Source organism: Kogia breviceps, chromosome 18, assembly GCF_026419965.1.
Source record: "Kogia breviceps isolate mKogBre1 chromosome 18, mKogBre1 haplotype 1, whole genome shotgun sequence".
Classification (NCBI taxonomy): domain Eukaryota; kingdom Metazoa; phylum Chordata; class Mammalia; order Artiodactyla; family Physeteridae; genus Kogia; species Kogia breviceps.
Window position 1 is genome coordinate 54,657,957 of NC_081327.1, and position 18,309 is coordinate 54,676,265.

General features: G+C 51.1%; 1 protein-coding gene across 6 annotated transcripts in view; it reads left to right on the forward strand.

Moving 5' to 3' along the window:
- Window positions 1-586: 586 nt before the first annotated feature.
- Window positions 587-18,309, forward strand: part of KIAA0513 (KIAA0513 ortholog) — a 54,988-nt gene continuing 37,265 nt past the window's right edge. For 2 of the 6 annotated variants that reach the window (XM_067020380.1, XM_067020382.1), the window contains exon 1: window positions 3,424-3,537. The gene's annotated coding sequence lies outside the window, so the exon portion shown is untranslated. Of the gene's footprint in view, window positions 845-3,423; window positions 3,538-18,309 lie in introns of those variants that run through there. The other 4 variants (XM_059045517.2, XM_067020381.1, XM_059045516.2 and 1 more) reach the window with 4 other exon arrangements.

The following is an 18,309-nucleotide window of genomic DNA, read 5'->3' on the forward strand; positions in this document are numbered from 1 at the left end:
TCAAAACGCCCTTCTATTCCATACATCCTCGCTTGACTTGGTTTACAAGTATGCTCGTTAATGTCAAGACGTCACCCTAAGTCTGAAATAGGCGAGGAGGAAATGGCAAAGGGCATCCTTGTTTTAAAGGTGCGGACACCACGGCGGGGAAGCAACCAGAATCAGGCCATACTTGCTGGCTCCCTGCCGGGGCTCCCCCCTCCAAAATCACCAAATCACCCACTCATTTGTTTGCAGAGGAGCCTGCGCCCACCCAGCTCTGCCCCGCCTGGGAGAACACCCTAGTTTTGAGCAGATCCAGCACACGGGGTTCCCGGGACCCTCTGTTAGAGCGAACCACGGGAAGTCCCCGAGCGTCCTCCCAGGGCCGCAGGACGAGGCCTCCCGCCGAGGGGCGACCCCAGGTCCGAGCGACGTGTGACGTCGGCCGAAACCCTCCGGAGGGGGCCGGGCGCCGACAGCTGCACCGCCCCGTCACGTGACGCCGCTCCCGGGCCGCCCCGCGCCTGCGCAGACGGGGCCGGGGGGGGGGGGCCGGGGGGGCCGGGGCGGGGGCGGGGGCGGGGGCGGGGGCGGGGGCGGGGGCGGGGGCGGGCGCGGCCAGCTGACTGACAGCTCGCGCGGGCCGGCGCCTCAGAAGGACCCGGCTCTGGGGCGGGCGCAGTGGACGCATTCCCGAGCCCGACGGCGCCCGCTCGCTCCCCGTCCGCCCGGCCAGTCGGCCGGCCCCCGCCGCGGTGAGAGGGGACCCTGCCAGCGGCCGAGAGGGGAGGGCGTGCCGGGTTCTCCCGGCGGCGAGGGTGCTCTCCGAGGGGCGACATCTGGAGCGCCCAGGGACCGGCGGGTGAGGGACCGTGGGGTGGGGTCGAGGGCCTCTGGGGCTTCTGCAGGAAATGGGAAGGCGGGGCAGGAGCCCACCGAGTGAGGAGCAGTGCGATACCTGAGGGGGGGGGGGCTGGACAAGGTGTCCCCGCTCCCCGGTGGCTGACGGTGTCGCCAGGTGGCTTAGGGATGGAGCCGGCTCTCCCCCACCCCCACCCCTACCCCCCGCCTCGACTCCTGGAAGGGCGTGCTGGGGAGGGGTGCGTGGGACCGGGATGGGAAAGACATTTGCCAAGTTGTGCTGTGTGTTGGATTTTAAGTTTGCTGCCCCTCTGCTCCTGGGGTGGCAGCTGGAGGCGACATGGGGGCCAAGGAGAAAGGGCTCAGCCTGTGACTTCCCAGGGCCCCCTCCTCCCCACGATCAGGAAGCAGGAGGAGCTTTGCAGAGGGGCCAGCACTGCCGACACAGTGTTAGAGGCTGTTTGGAACAGCTGGTTCAGGGTGGCCTGGGCCAGCGTCCAGGGGCTTGGAAAGGATAGGATGTGGTCTTTCTGGAGCTGGGTGCGAGTTTCCCCTTGGTGGGGTCTGGGCTTCCCTGGGTTGTACATTGATTAGATTTGGGAAGAGGAAGAGGACTTGGCAGTGGGCACGAGCCAGTTCCTGTGACTCTGCTTAAGTGTCAGGCCAGGGTGCCAGCCTGCACACTGGGCAGGAACTCACCTCTGAGCTGGCACAGGTGAGGTGCTTGACATGCAGGCTGTCCCTGAGGCGAGTCAGCGTTTGGATGCAAGCCAACAGCTGCCAGGGACCAGGCTGCTGTAGCCAGGCCGCCCTCCAGACCATTGTCACCTAATGCTAAGGTTTTGGGCTCATTTGCGTAGAGGCGCCCCCTCCCTCACCCTAAACCAAGGCAGCCAAGATGCTTAACACCGAATTAAGCAAAGAAAAAAAAATCCAGTTGTATTACACGTGAGCGTTTCTTCCCATCTTTTCACGGTTCTGTTTGGTAGTGTATGTTCTGCCATTGTTTCATCTCTCCCTTGGGCTGTCACTGGTTTTTATTTCCACTTTGTGCAGAAATAGGACTGCTTACGCATTTGAAACACAGGGCGACCGGCTATTGAGAGCCGCTCACAATGAGAAAGTTGACGCATGAGATTCCCTTTTTCCATTAAAGAAATGAAGATGGCTAAGGACTCAGGCATAGGCACTTTAGCAAGCAGCAGATTACCGTCTTATTTGGTTCTGGAGTACATTCCCGTGTTTTGTGGTTTTTTTGTAGTGTTTGTCTTTTGTATGGCTTGTGTGAGTTAATGTGAAGATAGTTCATATTACTTGAGAACTTAACAACTAAGGGCCATGAAAAGCTACTCGGTGACCTGAGTAAATCACGAACCTTAAATAACTTGCTTCGGATTTCCAGAGAGTGGAGGGTATCCACAGATATTAGATGTGCTTCTTTTTGCATGACAATAGCTTTGGTTCTTTGAAGGTAAATTGCTTTGGGGTGACCCCAAATGGCTCTGAGGGCACTTCTTTTAGGATAGTCTTTTTTTTTTTTTTGTCGGTACGCGGGCGTCTCACTGTTGTGGCCTCTCCAGTCGCGGAGCGCAGGCTCCGGACGCGCAGGCGCAGCGGCCGTGGCTCACAGGTTCCCGGATGTGGGATCTTCCCGGACCGGGGCACGAACCCACGTCCCCTGCATCGGCAGGCGGACTCTCAACCACTGCGCCACCAGGGAAGCCCTAGGATAGTCTTTCGGAAGAGTTTAGGGTGGAATGAGTCATGCTACATGCCTCCCCGTCCTCCCTCAAAAAAAGAAAATAATCCGGTTAAAAGAACCATCAGAAGCAGCCTGGAAAGAGAAAACGTCAGGAAAAGTCAACCCTCATGACATGCAAAGGGAGGAGTAAAAATCCTTATTGCCAGTGATAACCTCTCACTTTTACAGGACAGAGTAATTTGCGAATGGTTTTCACACAGAATCTTAATTGATCTTCACAAATGTCACAGATGAGGAAACTGAGGCTAAGGGACTTGCTCAAGGCCACTTAGCTACTAGGGGGCAAAGCAGAGCGTTAACCCTATAGCCATCTGACACCAGATGCAGTGGCCCGTCACCACTCTGCTGGGTGGGATGTGGGGAGGATGAGGACAGATTACGCACACATCCCAGGGCCCTAGGGCTTTCCCGGCATCCTTCTCTCCCACCGCTTGCCCCACCTGCTAAGTCAGCTTGGCTCGCAGGTGTAGATCCTCTTCACCACTTCCCTCTGTCCCAGGCTTGGGAGTCTGCGCCTACTCAGATTTGTTTAAGTCTTTGAGACATCTAGTGGGAAGTATGATTGCAGGGAGAGTCTTTTGCCCAAGCGCTCAGTGTTTCCTCATAGTCTAGGTGTCTTCAGCCATGTGATGCAAGAGACCAAAGCAATTCTAGGGAAACCTGCCATAATCACTTTCCTCGTCCTCCACCCGGAAGAAAAATGCAGTGGTTGTGAAACCTGAGGAGTTGACCCAGTACTTTTGTTTATTTTATCCAGTTTTTTATGCATGGCATTGTTTGCGTTATGGTGACACTTTTTTTTTTTTTTTTTTTTAAAGAGGACACAGCTGTTCTCATTAGGGAAGAATAAGCTTGAATCCTGTTTTGTCGATCTGAGCATCTAGATCTGAAAAAGGACACTCGCGGAGGTTATCTGAGATGTGTTTCAGCAGGTCAGTGGTACAGAACAGGATTAAAACCAAGGCAGTCTTGGGGCACATCAATGGACATGTAGGTCTGGAATGACAAAGATGAAAGTTCTCATCTACTTCATGCTTAGAATATCGAGTTCTTTTCTGGGCATCACATTTAATGAGGGACATAGAAAAAAACATCAAGCATATTTACTGAAATTGCTGCAGTGGGCAATGAATTAGAGCTGGTAAGCCTGGAAATCTTGGGAGCCATGATTCAGGAATGTCATTTATTAGACTTGTTCCGTGGAGGTCCAAGATCCCAAGAATGAAAGAACAAAAGTTAAAAAGACTTCAGTCATAAGAACGTTATGGTGTCAGAGTGATCTTTTAAAAACTAAGAATCAAATCATGTCTCTCCCCAGTGACTTCTCAGTAGTCTTGGGGTCAGGTGCAAACTTCTTACCTGGGTCTACTGTACCAGGACTGACTGACCTTCCTTGTGTCTCCAGCTTCATCAATTAACCCTCTCTCCCTCCCTCACAAAAGTCCCTCTTTCTTTCTGTGCCTTGACCAGGTCTAGCTTGCTCTGCCTCAGATCCTTGCACTGGCTGTTCCTCCGGCCAGATTCTCCGTGGCTGACTCCTTGTCATTGAAGTCACTGGTCCAGTATCACATGCTTAGTGGGACCTTCCCTAACAATATAAATAATTTCATCCTGGTCCCCAACCCACTCACTCATGTTACGGTGTTTTACTTTCTTCAAGACATCAGAAATGGCCTTATTTGTAAGTGCTTTTATTGTCTGCTCCCCATTTTACCATCGTATCAACAGTGCCCCAAACAGTGCCTGGCACATAGTAGGTGCTCGATGAATATTTGTTGAACAAATGATTTTTACGACAGACCTTTTCAAAGATGGGGGGGAGGTTTGCTGCATTGGTAGATACTAATCTAGTCTTCTTTAACTAGAGACAGTCATCCATAGGCTGGCTAGCTGACCATCGGGCAAGAGAATTCAAGCATTAGACACACGGTAAAACCAGATCCCTTTCTGTATGAGTCTCCTAGGTCTGCTATAACAAAGTACCACAAACTGGGGGGCTTAAAGCAATAGATATTCTCTTACGGATCTGGAGACAAGACATCCAAAATCAAGGTGTCAGCAGGGTTGGTTCCTTCTTGGGGGCGCAGAGGGAGCGTCTGTTCGAGGCCTCCTCCCAGCCTCTGGGGGTTTCCAGCCATCCTTTCTGTTCCTCAGCTTGCAGCTGCATGACTCCTGCTCCTTCCTCTGTGGTCACGTGGCCTTCTCCGCACGTGTGCCTGCATGCGTGCGTGTGCGTGTGTGTGTGTGTGTGTGTGCGTGTTTTCACATTATCTTCCCTCTGTGTGTGTCTCTCTGTTTCCTCTCTTCTTGTAAGGACACCAGTCAAATTGGATTTGGGGCCCACCCTATTCCATAATGACTTTATCTTAACTAATTACATCTGCAAAGGCCCTGTTTCCAAATAAGGTCCCATTCACAGGTTCCAGGACTTCGGACTTCAACGTCTCTTTTCATTGTTCAATTCAATGCATAACACCTTCTTACTTCGACATCCATCGACCTTTTAAAGGGAAAAACTGGCAGGAGGGGCTGGGTTATTTTTCAGGCTCAGGACATGGTTTTGGATGTTTGTGACCCTTACAACTCGCAGCTAACAGCTTGTGGTCTGTGTGTGTCCCAGGTGAGGGGAGGGAGGGTCTGAGCTGTTGAGAGACTTGCCCGAGGTCGTGCAGGACCCGACCAACCTCCTGACTGATTGCAGAGCCCGTGGCCTCTCCTCCCCTCCCCCATCCGCCGGGGGCCAGGCCTTTCTCGTGGCTCGGGCCCAGGGTAGGATGCGGGTTTCTCCCACGCCTCTTCAGGGGCCCTGGAGGGATGATTTCCTCCCTTGGCCTTCTGCTTTACCCCATCGTCCTTGTGCTAGAGGAGTGGCTCACTGACAGTGAGATAAACGGTGCAGCTGGACACGATGTTCCCAGGTCAGACCTCACGCAGCTGGTCAAAGCCGGAGGCCACAACATCAGAGAAGTCACGTGTTTCCTTTGTTGGGCTTTTCCAGTGATTCTGAGGGGCTTTTAAGGAAGGTCTGGAGAATTCTGAGTTTCAGTGTCTGAGATTTTGACCCTGAAAAAGTATTGCTGATGTTCTAAAGATGAGCCGTGCAGGAGTTCGTAGAGAGACTTTTCTGATTTGGGCCCGGGGGGTGGGGGCGGTGAGAGCAGGGCAGTCTGCTGGCAAAATAGCCAACGCGACTTGTCCCTTCGCCTTCAGAGACCTTTTTGTTTCTGGCTCTGTCTCACCCAAATACCCAATATCCCCCCCTCCCTTATTTTATTTTATTTTATTTATTTTTTATTTTTTTGTGGTACGCGGGCCTCTCACTGCTGTGGCCTCTCCCGTTGTGGAGCACAGGCTTCGGACGCGCAGGCGCAGCGGCCGTGGCTCACGGGTTCCCGGATGTGGGAGCCTCCCGGACCGGGGCACGAACCCGCGACCCCTGCATCGGCAGGCAGACCCTCAACCACTGCGCCACCAGGGAAGCTGCCTTATTTTATTTTTTGTTGGCTGGGTCATACATGCAGATGGTGCAAAACTCAAATAATAACAGAAAGATGTCCAGTGAAAAGTGGTTTCTGTCACTGCTTCCCCTACCCTCCCCCAGCTTCCCAGTCTCTTCCCCAGTGGCACCATCTCCACCAGTTTCTTCTGTCTCCTTGCAGAGATCTTGCTGTCCTTTACTGTCCCCAGGTATCACCTCCACCCCGCCCCACCCCACCCCACGGGCTGTGCTCCCTGCTCCCGTCCCTGCTTTCCGTTCCTCCTTCCTCTGGCCTTTTCACACCCCTTGCTGTGGGCACCTGAGAGGCTGGTTTGTTCCCAGGTCCTAAGAGCTAGTGATAGCACCTCAGCCAAGAGTTTTATATTTAGACAGGAGGTGCTTAAAAGAAAGGAGTCTGTAACAGTAAAATGTGGGGCTTTCAGGGAAGAGTGTGGGGAAAGAGCTTGTATTTATGGGGCACTTTTCAGATCGGGTTCCTGGAACTTCAGGGTTAGCCCTGATGAAGAGGTGAGTGCAGAGACTCAGGGAAGGAAGGAGGGAGGGGCAGTTGATGGCGTGTTTCCCCAGGGCATCGAGATGGTGTCTTTCCAGCTCGGATTTGCTGTGCCGGATGCTCTGGGGCTTGTCACTAACGCCAACAAGAACACTAATGGAGGGGCTGCTGTTACCCTGCCCATTTCACAGATGAGGAAGCTGAGGCACAGAGAGGCACAACGACGTGCCTCTGTCACATCTGCTTGTAAGGGCAGAGCCGGCTCGCAGCTCCAGGCAGGTTCAGTCCAGGTACCGAAGCTGCGTGTACGTGTCATCTGCCCCGAGTTTGGTGGGATCTTCATAGCTCTCAGAAGGCAGCGTGATCGCAGTGTGGCACACGGGTGACACTCCATGTCGTGCCCCAGAGGAGGAACCTCACAGAAGGAAAATCCGTCATCCCTCAGGCTTTCTGGGCTCATTCGAGAAATGTACTCCTGCCTCTAAAGATGCAAAATGGTGGGACTTCCCTGGCGGTTCAGTGGTTAAGTCTTCGCCTTCCAGTGCGGGGGGTGTGGGTTCATCCCTGGTTGGGGAGCTGAGATCCCACATGCCTCGCAGCCAAACAACCGAAACAAAGCAGAAGCAATATTGTAACAAATTCAGTTAAGACTGAAAAAAAAAAAAAAGATGCAAAACGAATGACCAAGACTCATCCCACCATAGGGATAATGTCCAACAGAAGCTGAAAGAAATGGTAAATTCGGAGGGGAAAAAAAGAGAGAGGGAAAAGGGGATTATTTTTTTCTCCTCTTTACCAAATCCACATGCGCAAGCTTGTACCTGGGTGCGGGCCGTGTTCCTGGGACAGCCTTTTACAGACAGGTGTGCTCTGAGGCCTTTGCATCACAGCCTGCCGTGAGTCAGAGAAGATGACTCACCAGTAGCAAAAATGACCAATGAGCTGGGGAAAAAGGAGACTCTAGGATCAGCAGAGCAAAGGGAAAATACCAGAGTAAATGAGCTTGGAGGGCTGCTGTGCAGCTGACATCCCGAGCGAGAGGCTTTGGGGGTAAAGCAGGGAGGCTAAGATCAAAAATAGGGCCCAAGAAAAGTGGGGGAAGAAATCCTGCCAGAGAAGAAAACGGAACTGAACTGTGCGTTAATAGTAAATACCAAGAATGATGTAGGGCTTCCCTGGTGGTGCAGTGGTTGAGAGTCCGCCTGCCGATGCAGGGGACACGGGTTCGTGCCCCGGTCCGGGAAGATCCCACATGCCGCGGAGCGGCTGGGCCCGTGAGCCGTGGCCGCTGAGCCTGCGCGTCCGGAGCCTGTGCTCCGCGGCGGGAGAGGCCACAACAGTGAGAGGCCCGCGTACCGCAAAAAAAAAAAAAAAAAAAAAAAAAGAATGATGTAAAAGAATTAAGTGAGATCAGAACAGTGAAAACCTAAGACCCCTCCCCGCTTAATTCGTGTGGTGGTGTACAGGAATAGGAAACCAGTCGACAGAGGAAAGCTGGTCCGGTTCCCTCTCTGCTCTAGGAGGGGGTAGATTATGCTGAACTTCTTGAAGCAGCAGGATCCCTCTTAGAACCCCGAGGCTGGTTGTGGGTGATGAAAAACTTCAGGGACACCCCTGGTCAGGGAACTGACCAGGGGTCAGTTCTGACCAGGTGCAGTGAGGCCAAAAAAAAAAAAAGAAAAAGAAAAAAATTTCACTTATCTGAAAGAAGAAAGTGAGGAGGACAAAAGAGGTCGTCTACATAATCAAAATCTAACGTAAGGGGAATTAAGAATCCTGTGCCCTGTGGCGAAGACCTCATCTCTCAGGTCACGTCGAGGGGCTGAAACACGAGGGGTCCCGCTAGGTTGAGCCCTCCCACCTGGTGGTCCTGCTGTGTCCTCGCCTCCGTGCCTGTCTGCCTCTCTGCACAGCCGCCCGAGGGCAGCATCTTTGCAAAATCAAAAACAGACTGTGGCGTTCCCCTGGTGCAGACCCTCCAGTGCTGTCCCGTTGTTCCTGGGATGAAATCCCAATTCCTTAACCTGGCTCCCAAGCCCCTGCCTAGTGCATGGCCTGCAGCTCTGCCAGCCTCAGCTGGGCCAAGTTCATTCCCACCGCAGAGCCCATAAACTTGGCGTTTCCTGGGGCCGTGGGCGCTGGTGGTGGAGGTCTCTCAGGCTGAGCCACATGCATGGGCTTCAGCTTCTAGCAGCCACACAAAACAAGGAAAGGAAACAGGCCCAGTGAATTTTGCTAGTAGATTTTATTTAATCCAAGATATCCAGAATATTATCGCTGAGATATCTAATCAACATAAAAATTATTAACGAGACAGCGTACATTCTCTTTCTGCGCCAAGTCTGGGACCTGTGCGGTTGGCGCGTCTCAGTTTGAACGAGCCACGTTCCCTGGCTCAGTGACCGCACGGGGACAGTGGCTGCAGCTCTCACCTGCTTGTGCTTCAGTCACGGCACTTATGACGGACCATGATGCTATCTGTTGACCTCTGTTCTCTGACTTGAGCACACGCTCCTGGAGGCCCGGACTTTTGTTTGCCTTGGCCACGTGGCCCAGCACCTGGCAGCCTGTGATGCTCAAGAATGTTTACTGAGTGATCAGATAAACACATGACCGAACAAACGAACCTCACCTCCATCCTCTTCGTGTCCCAGAGGCAACTCAGTAGTTAGTGCCATTTGGAGCCTCTTCTAATCAGGGGTTGCATGCGCGAGGTTCCCTGCTTCTTGTAGGTCCCCAACTATTTCATATCGGGACTTGTGTATTGTCAAAGGCCCATCATGGTTATTCTTTATCGGGCTTTTTTGGGGGGAGTGACACTGATACTAACGAGGGAAGGATTTTCAAAAGGAAGCAGTTAACAGGATTGAGACCCTGGTGTTGTGACTGCTAGGAGTTAATCTAGATCAGGGATTTCAACCGGGGACGACATCTAGGGACCTTTTGGTTGTCGCGGCTGGGGGTTGCTTCCGGCATCCATTGGGTGGAGGCAGGGGGTGCTTCTAAGTATAAGCTACAGCGTGGCACACAGGACAGACCCCACCGCCAAGAACTATCCAGCCTGCATGCGTGTTGACGGAGCCCCTGCTGGAAGCCCTGCTGTAGATCAGCACGGCTCCACACTGGCTGCGTTTCTGAGTTGCCTCCGGTAACATCAAGGAGGTTATTAGTCTCCAGAAACTTGACAGGTTCTATGCCGGGCCCCATCCTTTCATTCCCTTGTCTCTCTTTCATGTAAACCGGCCCCTACTTAGCATTTATTTTCCTAAAAGGAGAGCCCAAACGGGAGTTGCCTCCAGCTAAAGCCCTTGAGATGAAAGCAAATCAGCTCCACGTTTACAGCATGAATTAGAAGTCTGCAGAGAAGACATCTGGAGAAGCCCATGCCTCGAGAACCGTGGTTCGATGCACTTTAAGCCCTTGGAAGCCGTTTGGAAACCTTTGAAGCAAAGCAGCAGCAGAAACCCATCTCTTTTCACCTAGGTTGAAATAAACATCTGCCAACTACGCTTTCAAACAAACAAACACACACGAATTTATACTCAGAAGCAGGACTGGAGTGCAAAATTACATATATTTCAATTCTTGTTCAATGTTAAAGCCCCCCAAAATAAGAGAATTCCGCTCTCATAGATTGTGGGTAGAAAAGGGATTGATTATATATGTTTTGATTTTAAGGTTTTTGCAAATATAGAGTTGTGCTAGACTTGGCGATATTTTGTGTCTTTCCCACTCCTCCGACTAGTTCTGAATAAGTCTGAACACTTGTGTGTGTGTCGGGTGGTTCCCGCTACCCCTTGCCCGCTGCTTCGTGCTGTTTTCTCCTGCAATGTCTTCCCTTGTCTGACTGGTAGGCTCCTACCAGATTCGACCCAAGCAGTGCAGTCCGAGTCTCCCCAGGCAGCAGCGGCGGAGGCTCCTGCCTCTGGCCTTCCATGCACGTCTGCATCCTGGAATTACGGCACTTGTCCCGTTGCTATAATCATTTACTTATGTCTGTGTCTTCTTAGATTGTGTTTGGGAAAGGAAGGCCCATATCCTGTTCATCTTTGTCTCCCCAGGACTTAATCACAGTTCACAGGACATGGTAGGGGCTTAATAAACGTCTGTCGCACGAATGACCCGAACGCTACAAGATAACACCTTTTTTATCCGTCACGCTGGTACGGCCTCCATCCGAGAAGTGAGGCAGCGGCTCTGTTCCTGGCCTTGGCACTGAGCAGAGATGACAAACCGGTCCCGGGGTAGTAGTGGCCCCGCGTGGTCCCTGGGTCTCTGTTTTAGTCGGCTGGTGACATTGTGGGCGGAGAGTGTGGGTTCCAGGTGCAGCTCTGTGTGCACCGCTGTGCAGCTTTGCTGACACGCCATCCCCCTCCCCCCGTCCCTTCCCTGCCCTGGGTCTCCGTCTCCCACCTTAGGGCAGCTTCCGCGAGTCTGTGCCTTTCCCTGAACTTCTTGTCCTGCCGGCCCATCCCTTTCTGGTCTGTCTGCCAGCCACCACCGTCTTCTGGAAATCGGAAGTCTCCTCCAAGCCTAACATCTTGGGGTTTTACTTGAGTAAAACAGAATCTAGAATTACATAGTGCATAATGGTTTTGTTGCCGCTCCTTTGCAGACATCTCCTTTCTTCTTCTCGTTTTAAAATTAATTTATTTTATTTATTTCATTTTTGGCTGTGTCGGGTGTTTGCTGCGCGCGGGCTTTTCTCTAGTTGCGGCGAGCGGGGGCTACTCTTCGTTGCGGTGCGCGGGCTTCTCACCGCGGTGGCTTCTCTTGTTGCGGAGCACGGGCTCTAGGCGCGCGGGCTTCAGTAGTTGTGGCACGCAGTCTCATTCGTTGTGGCTCGCGGGCTCAGTCGTTGTGGTGCACGGGCCCAGCCGCTCCGCGGCATGTGGGATCTTCCCAGACCGGGGCAGGAACCCGTGTCCCCTGCATCGGCAGGCGGACTCTCAACCACCGCGCCACCAGGAAAGCCCCATTTTAGTTAGTTTTTAAACAGATGTCCAAGCAAAAACACTTTCCAGTGGAAATCCTATAGGCTTAACAAGTTTAATGAACAATTTCAAATAGACTCTTTATTCAGATAAATATAACCTGCTTAGTACACATATGCAGTAAATTGGCAGGTTACTTTGAGCAAAATCTGCAGTATCAGATTGTATGACATGCTGCAGTCATCAGAACAATACCGCTTAATTATATGGAATCACAGGAGTCAAAGACTCAAAACAGCATTTGCTGTGAAATGTCACTTGTTTTTAGTTTTACCTCCCTGAATTACTGGGTTAGTCATTTTCTATGTTAAATGCAGAGATGTGGATAGACTATTACCTACTGCAACAAAGCCGTAAACAGAACTCTTTTGAGTTCAACTCCTTCAAGAATAACAATTAAATTCCACAGTTTCTTTAATTACAAAATGTAAACTGTTAACATCTGCATGCTATTGGAATAATGCTGTTTCATCGGTGATGGATGTTACATAACCTGATAGTCCAAGAATCACGTTAAGGACTTGGATACACATTTTCATCACTGCATCAACAGCAAAACCCAATAAATTTGTCCAACGGTTGAATTCTTTAGTACAAAGTTTTCGCTCTGCATGTGTCAACATCCGTGCTGCAAAATGTCGTGAACCAACTGTCCCTAGCAATAAATTCCTGCATTTAGTTTTTCATCACTATATTAACTTTCAGCCAAGTATTCATTAAAACTGACACGGTAGGCTAACGATGTCTCTGAATTAATGACCATCTGTGGAATCTGTCAGTTAACACCGTAAACAGAGGGTGAAAAAGCCGTCAGCATAAAAATAGCATGGGTCTCACTGATGGACACTGACCGCTTCCTTCAACTCCTTGGGCTCAGAGCAGCTCGAATTACGTCCCGCAGATGGATTTAGGTGCAAGTGCCCAACAAAGCAACAACTGAAAATACGCCTCTTTCACAGTAGCTGACACTCAGGGATTTCTTTTCCTCTGCATACCAATCAATAACAATATTACACCAAAAAGGCATTTTAATTACACTCACGTATAAATGTCTTTGTAAAAGATATTTTTCTAATCTTCTATGGAGACCATCTTTCTACACAATTCTAAGCACCTCAGACAGAGAGACTTGCTGAAGAAGAACCTATAGAAGACCTCGCTTTTTTGTTTGAGACCCCGAAGGCCTGGCAGACTGGTGTCCTGTATCTGAAGGGTGGAGACATTGGAAACAATGAGCCAAGTGTGACTCTGACATACAGAGCACAGGGTCTCAACTGTGGATCTGCAAACAAGAAGCAAAAGAAGAATGAGGAACGGGGGGAAAGGAGTGGATGAGCTGGGTTAGGGCTGTTGGCTTCCCTTTTCCTCACCAACAGTATCTTCGGCCGGCGGAGTCTTAAACAGTGCGCCACCAGGGGAAGCCTCTCCTTTAATTCTTTTTTCTCTTTTTTTTCCTCGACTGTGTCACGCGGCTGACGGGATCTAAGTTCCCTCACCAGGGATCGAACCTGTGCTCCCTGCATTGGAAACTCGGAGTCCTAACCACTGGACCGCCAGGGAATTCCCAATTCTTTTATTATTATTTAAAAATCGTTCCGTTTTTTTCCTGAAGACCCTGAGTAGCTAATATGAAAGCCTAGCATTTGTGGGTGAAAAGTGCTAAACCCTCCTTGTTTGCCTGTCTCTACTAGAATAGGAATTAGAAAACGTCTTTAAATGCTTTGGAATAAATGTCAAATTGCTAAATCAGATGTTGCCTGTATCACTTCCAAACAGGAAGACCAGTAGATTGTCTTCTCCGGTAGGGATTGGTGAGGGAGGCTTAATCCACTCCAGTCGCTGACGGCTCTTCGGAGCGTCCTTATCTGTACCCCAAATGAGCACAGTTACCTACTTGCCCTACAGCAAGGCTGTGGACTCAGACTCTGCTGGGGCTTATCTAGACTCTCATATTTAGCTCTATGGCTTTAGACAGCTACTGAAAAATATCTATCTAAAAAGCTCTTTAGACAGCTTTTCTAAGCCTTCAAGTTTCTTCAGCCGTAAAATGGGGATAATAATAACCTAGCTTCTGTGTTACAGGAGAATTAAATCAGGTTCTCAGCATAGAGCACTTAGCTTAGGGCCTGGTGTGTCGTGAGCATACAGTGAGCATTGGTTGCAATGATCAAAAGGTACTAAATAATAGTAATAGCGTTATGGAAAAGAACAGTCCAAGTCAGCTTGGCTTTCTCCTCACGCCATCGTCATTGGCGGAAGCAGCAGTAGGGAGCGGTGGCTTTCACCTTCTAGAGAGAACGTCACACCGGGAACCACGGCAGGGCTCAGGTGTGGCAGGAGGTCTCAGGTGAATGCGTGAGAGGTGAGAGCCGTGACCCTTTCAAGATGTCTGGAGATGCCATCCTTTTATTCAAATTAAAATTTGCCAGGGGGAGAACATCTTTAGAAAAATGTGATTGTGTATAGCTTCTATCACGGCTGGTACAAAATCTTTAAAAGGTTTGGTGAAAGACTCTCATTTCACATCTCAGGCCACTCTGTAGAACTGATTTTACTCTGTCATTAGATCCAGCGTTGAAACCCACCCTCAGCCCACCCCCGTCTCCCTCTCTGTGTCTCTCCAGCTGTCTCCGTCTCTCTCACTCTCTTTCTGCCTCTGTCTCTGTCCGTGTGTCTCTCTGGTCATTGGAGCAACCTAGCAAGTATGATCTGGTCAGAGGCCCTTGATGAGATGACACTTCCCTCCATGTCGTGTTTTGGGGGACCCTGAGGCCAAAGGCACGTGGGATCTCTTCAGTTAACACGAGGAGTCTGCAATGGGATTTTAGGAATATGCTCACATTTGCTCAATAGGGGGCAGCAGTGGGGAATTGGGGGGTCAATCACTCGAGGACAGAACAAGCAAAACCAGCCGTGGAGGTGGCAGCCTGGAAGCAGGCCTCCTGTCTCATCGCAGCAGGGCACCCAGAGCCATCGCCCCTGGTTCTCCTGAGCCCTGGGCCTTGGGTGGAAAGACGGGCTGATGGCCGGCAGAGGTTTGGGTCAGGCTGTGGCCCAGCACGGAGTGTGGCCTCCTCCCCAACCTGCCCTGCGTAACTGACGTGTGTTAAAGTGCCTGAAATGCCTTACGGGGACCTTCGTGCTGTTAGAAAGGCGTGACCGTTTCCCCATCTCTGTTTCCTAAAAACCACAGTGGCTCAGAAAGAAGGCTTGTCTCTTCTCCTCGTGGACACTCGACGAGGTCTCTGCGGCTCAGTGCCTTTGTCCAGTCCGTAGCGAGGAAGCTGGGTCCACAGCGTGAGCTCGGAGGAAGGAGGTGACCCCGGGCCCAGAGCGCACCTCAGGGGCCACGGGTCCCCAGGAAGGGGAGGTGGTGGGCTCCTGTGTCACCCAGTCCAGGCTTGCAGGGAGGTGACTCAGAAACCAGGCCCCGAGGGGGAGCTTCGACTGCATTTACTGTCCGCGGTGTCCCAGCAGCTCTGGAATCAGCCTGTCTCCTGCCACCGCCAAAAGGCAGTGCTTCCCTTAAGAAAGGAGGTGTTCCTCCCCAGTCAAGGGCGCGGCCTGTAACAGACGAATTCCTGGACGTTTCCTTGGCAGGAAAGAATGGGTGGAGGGGAGGCCCGGGCTGCCACCCAGCTCCTCCCAGAGCTGCAAGGGGCTGTCTTACCGCAAAGTGAGACGTTCTCTGGGGAGAGAGTGCTTGCGTTTGATACGTCAGCGGAGACAGTGTAGTACGGTGGCTCTTGCAATTGAGTCCCACTGCAAAGACTCAGTGATCCTGAGTCATTGTCACCACAGAGAGGGGACCGAGGCCTGCCCTGTGCGTGCGTGGAGGGGGCCTGTCCTTCAGCCCCCGTAGGCTGCGTTGACGTCAGACCGGTGGTCAGCTCACGAGGCTTAATGGAGCTCCTCTGGGTTCCTGACCTTGATCCTTCAGTCCAGCTTGGGCTTTTGCACTTGTCTCGGGCCCGTGGCTGGACCCCCAGTGGGTGAGGCACGTCTTCCAGTGGCACCCACCTGCAGGAGGGGTCGGGGGGGAGATGTTGGCCGGCGGTGGGGAGCCGCGTGCGGCCCTGGGGCAGTGAGCGGGTCCGTGTGCCGACGCTGCCGCGTCTTTTAACTTCACTGTCGTGACTTTGGTCTTTGTGCTTCACGTAGAGAATCCAGCAGGAAGCATTTCTGTGAGATTTTCTCTCGTTAAACCTTTCTTACCACGCGTCTCCACTGGGCAGCCACACCTGTTACCCGGGGCTATTCTGCCAGCGGTTTCTTACCTGTTTCGTTTTAGAACAAAAGTGACTTGATCCAGAGTAGCTTCTACCTGCCTGACCCCTTCCTCCGTGCAGACAAAGGATGAAAAATCGCAGAAGAACGAGGGACTCTGGGATCGAGGACTCCCCGCCGTTCCCCACCTCCTTTCTCACGCGTCTGACCCTGTCTCCCTGCAGAGGAAGGACAGCCCACGTGTAGGGAGGGGCCATCCTTTAAGGTCGGCTGGCACGGAGGTTGAAAGGACTGGTTGGGCTGCTCACGTTCTCTAGGGATTCAGGTTCAGAACCTGCTTGTCAGGAAGGGTGTGTGGTTCCACATGGACACCTGGGAGGCATGTGGACACAGGTAGCCACCGAACCAAGAAATGTAGGACATGCGCTAAGGCTGGATGACAAGGGAATGTCAGCCATGCAGCTGAGGAGTCTGGGGTCTCTAGGGCCCTGCTTTTTATAAGAAAAAGGAACTACTTATTTACTTAGCTCTTGTTTTGGGCACTTGGCTGGCTGCTTCCACCTCTTTTTCTTTTTTAATTAACATATAGTAAAATTGACCTTTTTTTTGGAGTACATTTCTGTGAAATTTAAAATACATATAGACCTGACAACCTGCACCCCCTTCTTTTGGAGCACATCTTCCCATCTCATTTTTTTTTGTGTGGTACGCGGGCCTCTCACCGCCGTGGCCTCTCCCATTGCGGAGCACAGGCTCCGGACGCGCAGGCGCAGCGGCCGTGGCTCACGGGTTCCCGGATGTGGGATCTTCCCGGACCGGGGCACGAACCCGCGTCCCCTGCATTGGCAGGCGGACTCTCAACCGCTGCGCCACCAGGGCAGCCCTGGAGCACATCTTATAAACGGAGTTTTGCCTTGGGTGAACTTCGGAGGACCGTCTTTCACTCAGCATCACGCATTTGAGGTTCACTGAGGTGTTACGTGTGGTAGGATTTCCTTGCTGAGAGGTAGACTCTAGTGTGGGCACACGGCAGTTTGTTTAGTCATTCACCCATAGGAGGACATTTGGGTTGTTTTCTGTTTGGGGTGATTATGAATAGAGTTGCTAGAAACATTTGTGTACAGAATTTTGTGTGAACCTAAGATTTCATTTGTCTTGAATACATAACTAGGTTTTGCTGGGTTATGTGGTAAGTATATGCTTAACTTTTTTTTTTTTTTTTTTTTTTTGCGGTACGCGGGCCTCTCACTGTTGTGGCCTCTCCCGTTGCGGAGCACAGGCTCCGGACGCGCAGGCTCAGCGGCCACGGCTCAGGGGCGTAGTTGCTCCGCGGCACGTGGGATCCTCCCGGACCGGGGCACGAACCCGTGTCTCCTGCATCGGCAGGCGGATTCTCAACCACTGCGCCACCAGGGAAGCCCTGTGCTTAACTTTATAAGAAACTCCCCACATCTCCCATGCAGAAGAATTCCAAATGACGTGTGTCGATCCTCTACCCTGAAGGACTTGGAGCATAGCTCCCTCCTCCTTAGGGGTTTGCTGCGTGTAGAAACCTCCTTCCAAAGAGCCCAGTTTGGAGGGGAGATTAACAAAAGAGCACTTTAAAGTGGGGAAGCCTGGTAAATATGACCTCAGCCTGGTGATCAGGGTCAGCGGTGAGAAGTCAAGTTGATGGTACGTGACTTTGAAATGATGTGGTGAACATGGCACTTTACCTCTGTGGGCTTCCTCCCTAAAACCCATAACCCAGGTCTAACCGTGAGAAAAATACCAGACAAATCCCCACTCAGGCACATTCCGCAAAATACCTGACAAATACTCTAAGTTGTCAAAGTTATCAAAAACAAAGAAAGTCTGAGAAACTGTCATAGGTGAAAAGAGTCTGAGGAGACAGGATGATAGTGTCACCATCATCAGAAAAAGAGCATTAGGAAAAGACTGAGGAAATACAAATAAAGTACAGACTTTAGTTAATGAGAATGGATTAATAGCAGTTCATGAATAATGACAAATATACCTAAGTAATATAAGATGTTAATAGTAGGAGAAACGATGTGGGGTATATGGGAGGTCTGTACTATTTTGGTTACTTTTCTGTAAATCTAAAACTATCCTAAAATTGAGGTTTTTTTTAAAAACAACAACAAACGAAAAGAGCTGCCAAATCATTTTGCATCCCCACCAGCAACATAGAGTTCCAGTTGCTCAGCATCCTTGTCAACACTTGATATTATCAATAGTTTTAAATTTTAGCCATTTCAGCAGGTGTGTAGTTGTGGCTCATCATGGTTTTAATTTGCATTTCCCTCATGGCTAATAATGTTGAACACCTTTTCATCTACTTACTCACCATCCGCTTCATCTCTGGTGAAGTGTCTGTTCTTTTTCCCATTGTTAGGTTGGCTTCTTTGTTTTCTTACTGTTAGGTTTTGAGAGTTCTTTCTGTTTTCTGAATACAAGTCCTTTGCTGGGTATGTGATTTGCAAATATT